The sequence below is a fragment of the Protopterus annectens genome, chromosome 14.part0 (assembly GCF_019279795.1).
Source record: "Protopterus annectens isolate FY-2018-M chromosome 14.part0, PAN1.0, whole genome shotgun sequence".
NCBI classification, from domain to species: Eukaryota; Metazoa; Chordata; order Ceratodontiformes; family Protopteridae; genus Protopterus; species Protopterus annectens.
Genome location: NC_056748.1, coordinates 64,616,180 through 64,629,910, shown reverse-complemented (window position 1 = coordinate 64,629,910; position 13,731 = coordinate 64,616,180). Strand labels below are relative to the sequence as shown.

The 13,731-nt window shown below is 43.7% G+C and overlaps 1 protein-coding gene across 1 annotated transcript in view; it reads left to right on the top strand.

Moving 5' to 3' along the window:
* Positions 1 to 13,731, top strand: part of DDX21 (DExD-box helicase 21) — an 835,772-nt gene that overhangs the window by 284,410 nt on the left and 537,631 nt on the right. The window lies entirely within an intron of this gene.

Sequence of the window (13,731 nt, the reverse complement as noted above, 5' to 3'; positions counted from 1 at the left end):
TTTAAAGTCTCATATAGCGGTTCCATCTGTTTAGATCATTTTTCTTTAAAGTTGTCAAGTTTGTTATCCATTTTGTCCATTTTAATGAAAGTTCTTATATATTAGTAAGGACAGACTGAAGTTCTTTTAGAGATGAGTCATGTGAGTTTACCTTTGCATGACTGATTTCAAGATTCACAAGTAAGAAACCTTTCTGGTAAATAATTGACAGGAAAAGACTGAGATATATATATATATCAATGTGTGTGTAAACTTTTCAGGTAATATCCTTCAGTGTAGTGTCAATTAAAGAATCATGTTCCAAAAATTATTTAAGGTATCCTAAAAATATAAGTTTCTGTCAGAATTAGAAATAAAGTAGCAGAGTAGGAAAGTTGTGCTGCTAGCCTGTCAGCATCATGGCCACACCCCCTCCACAATTTGTGTCATCTTAACTCTGTTGTGACACTTACTATCACTAATTACATTGCCTTTGTCAACATACATAGACCAGCTGCATTCTTACTGTTTTGGCTGCCTTCCCTTTTGCCTGAAAGGATGCTGCTGCAGCAGGGGTCCTCATGCCATCCTTCTCCCACCGTAGGAAAGCCTTCCTTATGTGATTTAGTTTCATTTGCCCTTGACCAGCTGCTCTGCGTGAACCCAGATCACTTGTGTACTTGTTAGGACTGTAGTCTGTATACCACTGGAGATTAGAGAAGTATTTGTGGCTTGTGTGAGAAGGGCACTTGCATGCAGGTAGGTGCTACACTTTTCTGGACTCAAGACAGTATGCCAAAAATTGTTTTACTGATACATTTTCATAAGCTTTAATATGATGTCCTGCATTATTTTTATAAATTGCATATGTGTAAAATTGTCAGTATGGGAATGTATATATTTTTGTAAGCGATCGTCATAGTTCTATCCTGTAAACTGTACATGGGACATATGTGTGTGTGTGTGTGTGTGTGTGTGTGTGTGTGTGTGTGTGTGTGTGTGTGTTTTTTTTTCTGCATTATGTTAAGGTTTACATTTTTTTTTCCTTTCAAGTTTTTTCCCCTTTCCATTTTGCCATTGACTTTTAAGACTGCATATGCTTCTTGCAGTCCATTGACTAGGTTCCCTGTGTGAAACTTGATTGGTATCCCGGTGATGTTCATAGTGTTTCACTGTTGCAGTCATGACTGTAGGGTTCTCCCCTGCCGGCAGACAGTCCTCGGTCAGCCAGAATCCCAAAGTCTGGGTCCGTCGTCGGCTGCTCAGCCATGCTACCTGACGTCAGAGTGCCAGGAATACAAAGCTGACAGCCAACGCCATGTTCTCCAGTCTTTCTTGCCATGCGGTGATAGCAGTTCGCATTTGCCGGTCGGCTGACTCCTGACAATTTTTTATTATCGTACTTCAGTCCGGAGACTTTCTTCTCCTACTCAAAGCTAAGTACCCCGTTGGGGAAACTTTTTTCTAGCTCCAGTCCGATGTCAGAAAAAGTTAATAATTGTATTTCTTGTGGGAAGCAAATACCTCATAAGGATTTTCATTCTTACTGTATTCCTTGCTTAGGCCCTGACCACGATGTAGCTAGTTGTCGGTTTTGTGCTAGATTCAATCAACATACGATTAAACGAAGGTACGATTTTGCATTTCATTACTTCGGTAGGCGTTTTAATTACAAAATGTCGTCGGACTCGGTTCCGGCTACCGGAGTTCACAAACGACGCAAGGATAAAGACAGGCCTCCGAGGTCCAAATCGGACGATATTGTACAAGCAGAGCCAGCTTCCGGTTCGGCCGTCGTCAGTGAGGTGCTTTTGCAGCCCCTGTCGTCGGCCATTTCGGAACCGATGGCCAAAACGGACTCCCACGAGGAGCCAACTAGGCCTTTGAATATTTCTGTTGCAGGACCTTCCGACAATGCTCCTTCGGATGGGTCCAGAGCCGCTGTGCAGGTACCGGCTTCCGAAGGGGTTTTCAGGCCTACTCAACTTCTAATAAAGGCAAAGTCAAAGGCAAAGACTCCTTCCAAATCAAAGATTACAGCCCAGGCCTCTTCTGATCCAGCACCCAAGTCTCAGAAACAGTTACTTAAGATGGCGGAGGACTTACTTACTATGATTAGGGGTTCACATCCCCCTCCAGATAAAAGGCCACGGCAGGAAGTGTATTATGACTCCTCTGATCAGGCTTCTGTTTCTTCAGTTTCTTCTTCCTGATGAGGATTCTGAAGCTGAGGAATCCATTCCTTCAGCTTCTCCCCCTGAGGATTTCTCTTTTGAGGAAACTTTATATGAAATGAGGGAACATTTTGACTGGGAAGGACAGGAGTACTCAGAATCTAAGAAAAGACTTGGGGATTTTCTTCTTCTTCCCCAACATAGACCCCTGGCTATCCCTCCTATTTTGGATATTGTGGATGATGCTTTTTCGGAGGCTAACTTAACTCCTGACTCTTTTCCTCCTGCTCCTGTTAAGCCAGACAGATATAGGGTTCCTGATTCCCACCAGTTTTTATACGAGTCCTACTGCTGATCCTGAAACCATTTCTCAGGGTCCTAAGGGGGTTAAGGCCGCTACTGCTAAAAACCCCATTCCCACTGAGAAGGATTCCAGATCTTTAGAAAGATGGGGCAAAAAAGTGTACACTTCTGCTACTTTATCTATTAGGGCTTTAAACTGTCAATTTCATATGCTGAAATACCAGCAATTTCTTCTGTCTGTTTTGAAACAAAAGATAACTTCCATTTCCGCCTGTGCAGATGATAAGGAATTACATGACTTAATGCATGCCACTGAACAAGTTGGGAAGCATGGTTTACACTGTGGATTTGATGCCTTGGAGGCTTCTTGTAGGGCTGCTGCCTCTGGCACAGTCATTAGAAGGCATGCTTGGTTAAAGGAACAAAACTTGCCAGATCAAGTAAAAGCTAAGTTATTGGATGCTCCTGTTCAGCATAATGTTTTGTTTGGACCTAAGGCTGAAAAGGTGATAAAGAAGATGGAGGACAAGGCAAAATCCATGCAAATGGTTAAAGATTTCTTACAAGTACAGCCACCCAGATTTAGTAGGAATTGGCCTACAAAAAATTGGTCCTTTCCCAATTCAGACAGGCCTCAGAGGGGTAGATACAGACGCTCCCAAGGTAGGCCTCAAACGCAAGCCTCTTGTAGACCAAGAAAGTGGACTGCTTCCACCCCTAGGGGAGGAGAGGACAGGTCGCAAGCTCATAGAAAACAGGCTCAATGACTCCCTCTGTTGGGCTGCAGGAACTTCTTGCCTGGAAACTCCTCTCGGAGGAAAACTTTCTCTTTTTCACCTAAATTGGACTCATATAACCCAAGACAAGTGGGTTCTGGATGTGGTTTCAAGAGGTTACAAATTCCATTTTCATACCCTACGAAGACCAAGCGGATGGCCGGATCTTCCAACACATCAATGGTTAGAGGCCTTAAACCAGGTGGAAGCTCTCTTGGCTATGAAAGCCATAGAACTGGTTCCACTTTCAGAGATGGGACAAGGTTTTTACTCAAGGCTCTTTCTAGTCCCCAGAAAGCAAAATTCTTGGAGACCCATTCTGGATCAGTCAGTCTTGAACACTTTTCTCGAGATACCAAAATTCAAGATGCTTACTCTGCAGCAGCTACTTCCAATGCTGACCAAAAATGCATGGATGGTAACTTTGGATTTAAAGGAGGCATATTTACACATTCCCATCAGGCAGGAATGCAGAAAATACCTCAGGTTCAAGGCCGGATTGAGGCACTTTCAATTCTCTGCGCTGCCCTTTGGATTGTCTACTGCGCCCAGAGTCTTCACCAAATGCCTGGCTCCAGTAGTAGCTTATTGCAGACTCAAGGGGAATTCATATTTACCCTTATCTGGATGACTGTCTTATTCAGGCAGACAGCAGGGATGTCTTACTCAAGCATCTAGAATTTGTTCAGAATCTTCTCAAGTTCCTGGGATTCACTATAAACATAAAAAAGTCAAATTTGACACCCTCACAACAGATAACTTTTCTGGGTGCTCTTCTAAACACAACAACCCAGATGGCATTTCTGACATACGAAAAACAATTACAGCTGGCTTCAACTTTCAAAACCTTGGCAACATTAACTTAGCTATTTGCAAGGAAATTCCTGCAGGCTTTGGGTTACATGGCCTCCTGCATCCTTCTCGTACCATATGCAAGACTACATATGAGGAAAATACAGTGGTACCTAAAAAGTGTATGGTCTCAGCATTGCCGCAGTTTAGACAGACAGATCACCGTCCTGCCTTGTCTTCAAAAGGAATTCCTTTGGTGGTCCAAGGCATGTACTCTAAACAAAGGAAAATCCTTCAGTCTGCCTCCAGCCACTCGGATACTAACCACGGACGCTTCAGATTATGCATGGGGAGCCCATTTTCAGGGCAACTGTCTGCAGGGCCTTTGGACAAAGGATCAGAAGCACCTGCATATCAATTTAAAGGAAATGTTAGCCGTTCAGAATGCTATATTGGCTTTCAGGAATCTTCTACAACCAGGACAGCTACTGATACGGACAGACAACACCACAGTTATGTGGTACATAAACAAGCAAGGGGGATCTCATTCCTATCCCCTTTGCAGACTAGCCATGAATCTATGGAACACAGCTCTAGCTTGCAAACTGGACCTTCAAGCTCAGTTTCTACCAGGGAAGCAAAACTTCCTGGCAGACAGTCTGAGCAGAAACCTGTCAGACCCACACGAATGGATGCTGGACACCGAAATATTCAAGATGATTACAGCAGTCTGGGGATGTCCTCAAATAGACCTCTTTGCATCCCATTTCAATCATCAACTACAGATTTTTTGCACCAGGACATTCCACGAACTAGCTTAGAAAGCGGATGCACTATCTTTCAGTTGGAGAAACCTCTCTGGGTATGCCTTCCCGCCTCTTCCTCTTTTTCCACGGATGTTATTAAAGATCAAACAGGACAAGCCCAAGATGATAATTTTGCTGGCCCCAAATTGGCCTCGACAGATGTTCTTCATTCCACATTGCTGCAGTCCTAACTATTGGGTAGTCCGCTGTCCAGTCGGCCCGAATACCAAAGTATATGGCTGACGTCGGTCAAGGCGCATTAGACTGACGTCAGTACGTCAGGGTACTAATGCGCATGACCGACGTCATATCCTCAGTCTTTTTTGCTGCATGGTCCGATGCAGAAGCAGTTTTGCGAGTGCAGGTTGGCGTTCTGAAAGTTTCTGAAGTCAGAGTTTCAGACCGAATCAAAGTTGGCTAAGTACCCCGTTGGGGAATATTTTGGTTTTTTCTTGCCTCAGTATTTAACCGGATGTCAGAAAAAGTGAATAACTGTATTTCTTGTGGGAAACAGATACCTCATAGGGATTACCATACTTTGTGTATACCTTGTTTAGGGCCTGAGCACGACGTTGTTGGATGCCGCTCTTGTGCTAGATTTAACAAGCGCACTATTAAGAGAAGGTTAGACTGTGCCAGGTTAGTTTTTGGGAAGCGTTGTAATTATAAAATGCCGTCGGATGCTCCGACGCCCGCTTCGGCCAAAAAGCGCAAGGATAAAGCAGCAAAGCCCAGAGTGGAGGAACCGACAGTCCCGGACGTCGGTTCTTTAGAAGGCTCAGTGGAGCCGGAGGTTTTGCCAGGAGTTTCTTTGGAGTCTCAGGGAGAGACTTTACTGTTACAGGATGTGTCCTCTCAGGAAGTAGGCCAGGCTGAAGGGGCTTCTCAGGTGGCTGTTCTTCCCTCTCTTCCTAAGGTAGTTAGGGCCTCCCCTTCTGTTTCCAAGGCTTCTTTAAGAGGCAGGCCTAGTTTAGCTTCAGTGGGGGTTTCTCCGAGTGTTTCAGGGTCTTTGCCTAAGAAGCATATGCTAAAAATGGCAGAGGATTTGATTACTATGATTAGAGGTTCTATGCCCCCTCCTGATAAGAGGCCTAGGGTGGAACCTGAGTTTGAGAGTTTTGAGCAATGTTCGGAGGCTTCTGAGTCTTCTGAAGACTTGCAGGAGTTTCCTCCTTATTCTGATTCTGATGTGGATGATTCTACTCCTTCAGCTTCGCCTCCTGAGGATTTTTCATTCTCAGAGACTCTGCATTCCATGAGGGAGTATTTTAAATGGGAAGGTCAAGATTTCTCTGATTCTAGGAAGAGGCTTAGGGAATTCTTGTTTTTACCCCAGCATAGGCCTTTAGCTATACCTCCTGTTCTGAATGTGGTAGAAGATGTTTTTGCAGAGGCTTCCCTGAATCCTGATTCTTTGCCTCCTGCCCCAGTTAAACCGGATAGGTACTATAGGGTGCCTGAGGCTCATAAGTATCTTTTTAAGAGTCCTAGGGCAGACCCGGAAACTGTCTCTCAGGGGCCTAAAGGTGTGAAGGCTTCTGTTAAAAATCCTGTTCCTCCTGATAAAGAGGCAAGGGCTTTGGATAGATGGGGAAAGAAAGTGTATACTTCTTCCACTTTAGCCATGAGGGCGTTGAATTGTCAGTTTCACATGTTAAAATATCAGAATTATCTCCTTTCACAATTGAAGTCTAAGGTGGATGCTCTGGCTGAAGGTATTGAGTGTAAAGAGTTGCAGGATTTAGTTCATGTGTCTGAACAGGTGGGAAAGCATTCCTTGCAGTGTGGTTTTGATGCTGTGCAGGCCTCCTCGAGGGTGGCTGCCACTGGTTCTGTTCTTTGTAGGCACGCCTGGTTGAGAGATCAGAATTTAGCTGAGCATGTTAAGACAAGGATTTTGGATGCTCCTTTACAGTCTGATGTGTTGTTTGGTTCGCCTGTGGAAGCAGTTTTAAAGAAAATGGAGGACAAGGCTAAGTCTATGCAAACTGTTAAGGAATTTTTACAGGTGCAGCCTCCCAAGTTTAGTAGAAATTGGCCTACTAAGGGATGGACATATCCTGCTTATGATTCCCAGTCTAGGGGTAGGTCTAGACGTGGTAGGGGCAGAGCTCAAGGTTCTTTTAGGCCTAGAACAGGGAGTTCACCTGCTCAGACTTCTGGTGAGGGTAGGGGTCAGTCCTTTCGTAAACAGACCCAATGACCTGCCTTTTCAGCTGCCAGTACATTCTCGCCTGGCAGCACCTTTGGGAGGAAGGCTGTCTCTTTTCAAAGAAAATTGGGATTTAATTACCCAAGACAGATGGGTTCTGGATATCATTCACCACGGTTACAGGTTTTATTTCCATACCTTGCCTCCTTTCAAAGGCATGCCAGACATTCCTCCTCTACAAAGACAAGAGGCTCACAAGCAAATTTCTCTGTTGCTCCAAATAGGGGCCATTCAGCCAGTTCCTGTGCCAGAAAGGGGCCTAGGATTTTATTCTCGCCTGTTCCTAGTACCAAAGAAGGGGAACACGTGGAGACCAATTTTGGATTTATCTATCCTCAACACTTATCTGGACATTCCCAAGTTCAAAATGTTGACGTTACAACAGCTTTTACCTCTGCTGGGCAAAGATCACTGGATGGTAACTTTAGATCTCAAGGAAGCTTACCTTCATGTGCCTATCAGACTAAGTTGCAGGAAGTATCTGCGTTTCGAGCTGGAAATTTTCATTATCAGTTCTCTGCATTGCCCTTTGGCTTATCTACTGCCCAGAGTATTCACAAAGGTTCTGGCTCCAGTGATAGCTTACTTCAGGCTAAAAGGAATTCAAATCTATCCTTACTTGGACGACTGCCTGATTCTGGCTCAAGAAAAGGAAGACCTTCTACAGCATTTGGAATATGTGATAGCAGTGCTAGGATGCCTAGGGTATTCTGTGAGCGAAATAAAGTCCAGTCTAGTACCCTCTCAAGACTTGTGCTTTCTGGGTGTGAGACTGAATACAGCAGCCCAGATGGCCTTTTTAACCCCGGACAAACAAAAGAGTCTGTCCAGTTACTTCCATCAACTATCTCATCAGTCCGTGCTGACTGCAAGGACAGTCCTTCAAGCCTTAGGGTTCATGGCATCTTGTATTCTGGTGCTTCCCAATGCCAAACTGCATATGAGGAAGCTGCAATGGTATCTCAAAAATGTATGGACACAGCACTGCCAGGAATTGGACACTGTCATTCAAATAATACCTTGCCTTCAAAAGGAATTTTTGTGGTGGGCTCAGGAATGTCACCTAAACAAGGGACTCTCTGTGACCCGGCCAGAGGCGAGTCAGATTCTAACGACAGATGCCTCAGACATTGCTTGGGAGCTCATCTAAATGGAAAGTGGATACAAGACAAGTGGCCTGCCAGACTACAGCATCTACATATCAACATGAAAGAGATGTTAGCAGTCCAGTTTGCATTAATGGCTTTCAAGAAGTTACTTCTTCCAGGGCAGGTGTTGATTCTAACAGACAACACAACTGTCATGTGGTACATCAACAAACAAGGGGGAACACATTCTTACCCGTTGTGCAGGCAAGCAATGATTTTATGGGAGACTGCGCTCAGCTTACAACTAACTCTTCAGGCAAGGTTTCTGCCAGGAGCACAGAACTCCTTAGCAGATGTGTTAAGCAGACAAATCATGGATCCCCACGAGTGGAAACTGGATCTTCATGTATTTCACAAATTGACAGTGTCATGGGGAACTCCAGACATATATCTGTTCGCTTCTCCACTAAACCACCAGCTGCCAAAGTTTTGCACAAAGAGGTTTCATCACACAGCTTGGAAAGTGGATGCTCTTTCTTTCAGTTGGAAAAATCTTCATGTGTATGCCTTTCCACCTCTGCCTCTTCTCCCAAAGGTGCTCCTAAAGGTCAGACAAGACAAGCCAAGGATGATTTTAATAGCTCCAGATTGGCCTCTGCAACACTGGTACCCATTACTGAGGAGTCTGGTAAGGAAACCTCCATGGCCTTTACCTTTGATTCCACACCTGTTTTCTCAGAGGGACGGTCACCTGCTCAATGTCAAGCTCCACTCTCTTCATCTAACAGCCTGGCATATTCTGTTTTGAAACACAGCAGGTCTCAACTTCCTCAACAAGTTTTAAATGTGATTATGGAAGCCAGAAGACCTAGTACAAGGAAGGTGTACTCAGAAAAATGGAAGAGATTTTTATTTTGGAGTGCAGCAAACAATTTGGAGATTTCTGAGCCTAATTTGAGTGTGGCTCTTCAATATCTTACTGAGTTATTGGACAAAGGTTTGTCTTTCTCTTCCATTAAGATTCATGCTGCAGCAATTTCAGCTCACTATGATTGTGATCCACCATTGTTTTCGCATCCTTTGTTCAAGCAATTTCTTAGAGGGGCAAAGAATATAAGACCCCACGTAGAGCTCCTACTCCTGCTTGGGATCTCAATTTTGTGTTGGAGAAACTTACTTTACAACCTTTTGAGCCTGCGGCTACTGCTGACTTGAAATACTTGTCATGGAAGACTGCTTTTTTGTTGGCCATTACTTCTGCAAGAAGGGTTTCTGAGTTGCAGGCCCTTATGGCGGTTGAGCCTTTTTTGATTTTTCATAAGGATAGGGTATCATTACGTACTAATCCCTCCTTTATGCCTAAGGTGGTTTCTAGTGTGGCCTTAAACCAAACTATTCATTTGCCTACTTTTTATGCAGATCCCCAAAATAAAGGGGAAAAGATTTTGCACACTTTAGATGTACACAGGCAATTGCGTTATTATTTAAGCAGGACTAAGGATTTTAGGCAGTCTCAGCAGTTGTTTGTTTCTTTTGCTTTGAGTTCACAGGGCAAGTCTGTGTCAAAACAAACTATTTCTAGGTGGATTGGGTTTTGCATTGCATTTTGTTATTCCCATCATGGCAAGGAGGTTCCAGCTGGGATTAGGCCTCATTCCACTAGGGCTACTGCCACTTCAACAGCATTTCTAAGGGGGGTGGCAACTAAGGATATTTTGGAGGCAGCTACTTGGAGTTCAGTGCATACTTTCTCTAAGCATTATCACCTTCCTATCTACTCTAAGTCTAGGGCTGGTTTTGCCACAGCTAGTTTGCAAGGCATGTTGTCAGCTCCTGTTTCCTTATGATTTGCCAGCCTCCCTTACCTCTGCTTTGGGATTCTACCCAATAGTTAGGACTGCAGCAATGTGGAATGAAGAACATAGTACAGTTTTGTACCTACCATAAATGTAGATGTTCGAAGATCCACATTGCTGCAGTCCAATTTACCCTCCTTCCCTCTGTGTTTAGGGGTGGTTGTGTAGGTGAGGTTATATTCTGGTACTTTTGTATATATTGTACATATTTTTGGTGCAGGTATGTTTGCAGGTTTTGGTATTGGCCTTGTCTTTTTAGGGTCTTCTGACATCTGGGGCAAGAAAAGACTGAGGATATGACGTCGGTCATGCGCATTAGTACCCTGACGTACTGACGTCAGTCTAATGCGCCTTGACCGACGTCAGCCATATACTTTGGTATTCGGGCCGACTGGACAGCGGACTACCCAATAGTTAGGACTGCAGCAATGTGGATCCTCGAACATCTACATTTATGGTAGGTACAAAACTGTACTTTTTGGTACCAAACACTGAAAAACCTTTGTCTGGAGCCCCCTTGGGTATTACCACAGACTCCAAACCTTCTGTCCCAACACCAAGGTCAGGTTCTGCACTTCCATGTCAAAACTCTCAGCCTGGCGGCCTGGTTAATCCAGGGTCCATGATTCATTCTCTCCTACCCAAGCAGGTTATGGAGGTCATTTTAGAAGCCAGACGTCCTAGCACTAGGAAATCATATGCAGGAAAATGGAAAAGATTTTGCTCCTGGGTGCAGGCTCAGGATTCAGATCCTCTTATTCCTAATATTCCTCTGATTTTCCTTTACCTGACAGACCTCTTACATAAGGGTCTCTCTTTCTCTTCCATAAAGATACATGCTTCTGCTATTTCTGCTCATTATAATACAGACCCTCCAATCTTTTCCCACCAGCTCATGAGACAGTTTCTCAGAGAAGCTAAGAACTTAAGGCCCCCTATATCTCCACCCATTCCTGCTTGGGATCTCAACTATGTTTTGGAAAAACTCACCTTACCTCCTTTTGAGCCTGCTGCCACATCTGACATCAAGTTTTTATCTTGGAAGACAGCTATCCTGTTAGCTCTGACCTCTGCCAGGAGAGTTTCGGAGTTGCAAGCTCTCATGGCTGTGGAACCTTATATTATTTTTCATCAAGACAGGGTGTCTTTAAGGACTAATCCTACTTTCATGCCTAAGGTGGTTTCCAAAGTGGCTTTAAATCAAACTATTCACTTGCCAACTTTTTTCCTCGGTCCTCAAAATAAGGGGGAAAGATCTTGCATTCCTTGGATGTACACAGACAACTACGTTTTTACCTGGGCAGAACCAAGGACATCAGGAAATCAGAGCAATTGTTTGTTTCTTATGCTTCCAGTTCCCAAGGTAAAGCCATTTCAAAACAGACCATTTCTAAATGGATTGCTCATGGAATCAGATTTTGCTATTCACACCATGGAAAGCAAATACCAGGGAGTATAAGGACTCACTGTACCAGAGCTGCTGCCACTTCAGCTGCCTTCCTCAGGGGAGTTCCTACCAAAGACATTTTGGAAGCTGCAACTTGGAGTTCAGTGCATACTTTTTCCAAGCACTACAATCTACCTCTCTACTCTAAGTCTAGGGCAGGCTTTGCTTCTGCAGTCTTGCAGGGCCTTTTAGCCGCCCACTCTACTTTATGACCACCTCCCTTTTATTCTGCTTTGGGATTCAACCCTACAGTCATGACTGCAACAGCGAAACACGATGAACTGTTGCAGTCTGGGTTACCCCTCCCTCCTGTCCCCTCTTATTTTTTCTTTTGTGTGGTTCCCTTCTTCACCCTTATTTGCAAGGGGTATGGGATCTTACTCATTTTGGAACACCTGACATCTGGGGCAAGAAAAACTGGAGAACATGGCGTCGGCTGTCAGCTTTGTACTCCTGGCGCTCTGACGTCAGGGAGCATGGCTGAGCAGCCGACGCCGGACCCAGACTTTGGGATTCTGGCCGACTGAGGACTGCCTGCCGGCAGGGGAGAACCCTACAGTCATGACTGCAACAGTGAAGACACTCTAACATCTACATTTATGGTAGGTGTACACAACTGTACTTTCTTTTGGGTTAGTCTCCTTCTAAAGGAAATCCCAGTCGCTCGGGTAAGATCAGCTCTACCATTGTACTAGCAAGGAAGGAGAATGCCTGGCCATAATATTGCATTGCTTGGTTGTTCCCGTTGTACATCTGGTAGCCTGCTGATGGAGGTAGGACACTTGGATGTGCAAGGGAGTCCTGACCTGTGTGGTGATAGCATCCTCACGGTCTGTATCACAACATCGACACTTCAGTTCTCCAAATACCAAAACATCGACACTTAAAGAGCGAAATGCGAAAAGTACAAATGGCCACTTCCGCAGATTTTTTCCCAAGGAACAAATCACTTGGCCGTTATCCAAAATTTGCCATTTTTCTCCACTGTAGAGCGATCTTAGAGTTGCTATGTATATAGTTGGGGGAGGGTCAAAACCCCCCCACATGAGTTTGAAAGTTTGTTTTGCTGTTGGTTGGCCAAGTGAATTTTTTCACTGCGAAGAAAATATGCAGAAGTGGCCACTCTGCGTGTCTATGTTTTCGTATTCAAAGAAATGAAGTGTCGATGTGATATAGACCCCACCCTCAAAACTTGATGCTTCTTGTTGGTGAACATGATACAACGTTGTCCAAGCTCCAACAAGAGCTGAAACCTACATTATTCCCCTGTGTGCTACCCTTATAAGTAAAACTCCTCTAGTGCCGGAGGCTGCTAGTTGGATCATAGGCTTCAGTTTGTGCCACAGAACCAACATGCATGTAATATTTTACACAATATATTTTAAGCTGTTTTCATTTTCACAGCAATTTATGCAGAAAATGCAATGACAAAAGCTGTCTTTTGTCTGAACAACATTTTGAGGGTGATGAGTAGTCAGTTGTAGGTGATAAACTGTGATTCAAAATGTGTTAAATGAAGTCCATGTGATTAGAGATAAAAGGTTATAGTAAATAGTACAGAAAAACTGAGGTGAAATAGAATGTTCTGCTTGAGGTTTTGTCTTATGGTGCTTATTTAGTGAAAGCCCTCCCAAACCAAACTACTTTTTTACACCTATCCCCGGGAGAGTGACTAAATGGTAAGGCTTTTTTAGCAGATCTGGCATACTAGTGAATGTGGTGGTTTGTTTTCCTACATGCACAGTTGTCTCGTCAGTTCTTTCTCGTCTATGCATTGTGGACATGCTGCAGCAGTATGCATTAGTAATGTATCAATTTGTCTTTAGTGTACTTCCTGGTACATTAAAGATGTATTCATTTGTAGTGTACTTCTTGGTACATTAATGATGTATTAATTTGTCTGTAGTGTACTTCTTGGTCATTTATGATGTATTAATATGTCTGCAGTGTACTTGGTACATAAATGATGTATTCATTTGTAGTGTACTTTTTGATCATTAGTGATGTATTAATTTGTCTGCAGTGTACTTGGTACATAAATGATGTATTCATTTGTAGTGTACTTCTTGGTACATTAACAATGTATTAATTTGTCTGCAGTGTACTTGGTACATAAATGATGTATTAATTTGTCTGCAGTGTACTTGGTACATAAATGATGTATTAGTCTGCAGTGTACTTGGTACATAAATGATGTATTCATTTGTCTGCAGTGTACTTGATACATAAATGATGTATTCATTTGTAGTGTACTTCTTGGTCATTAGTGATGTATTAATTTGTCTGCAGTGTACTTTT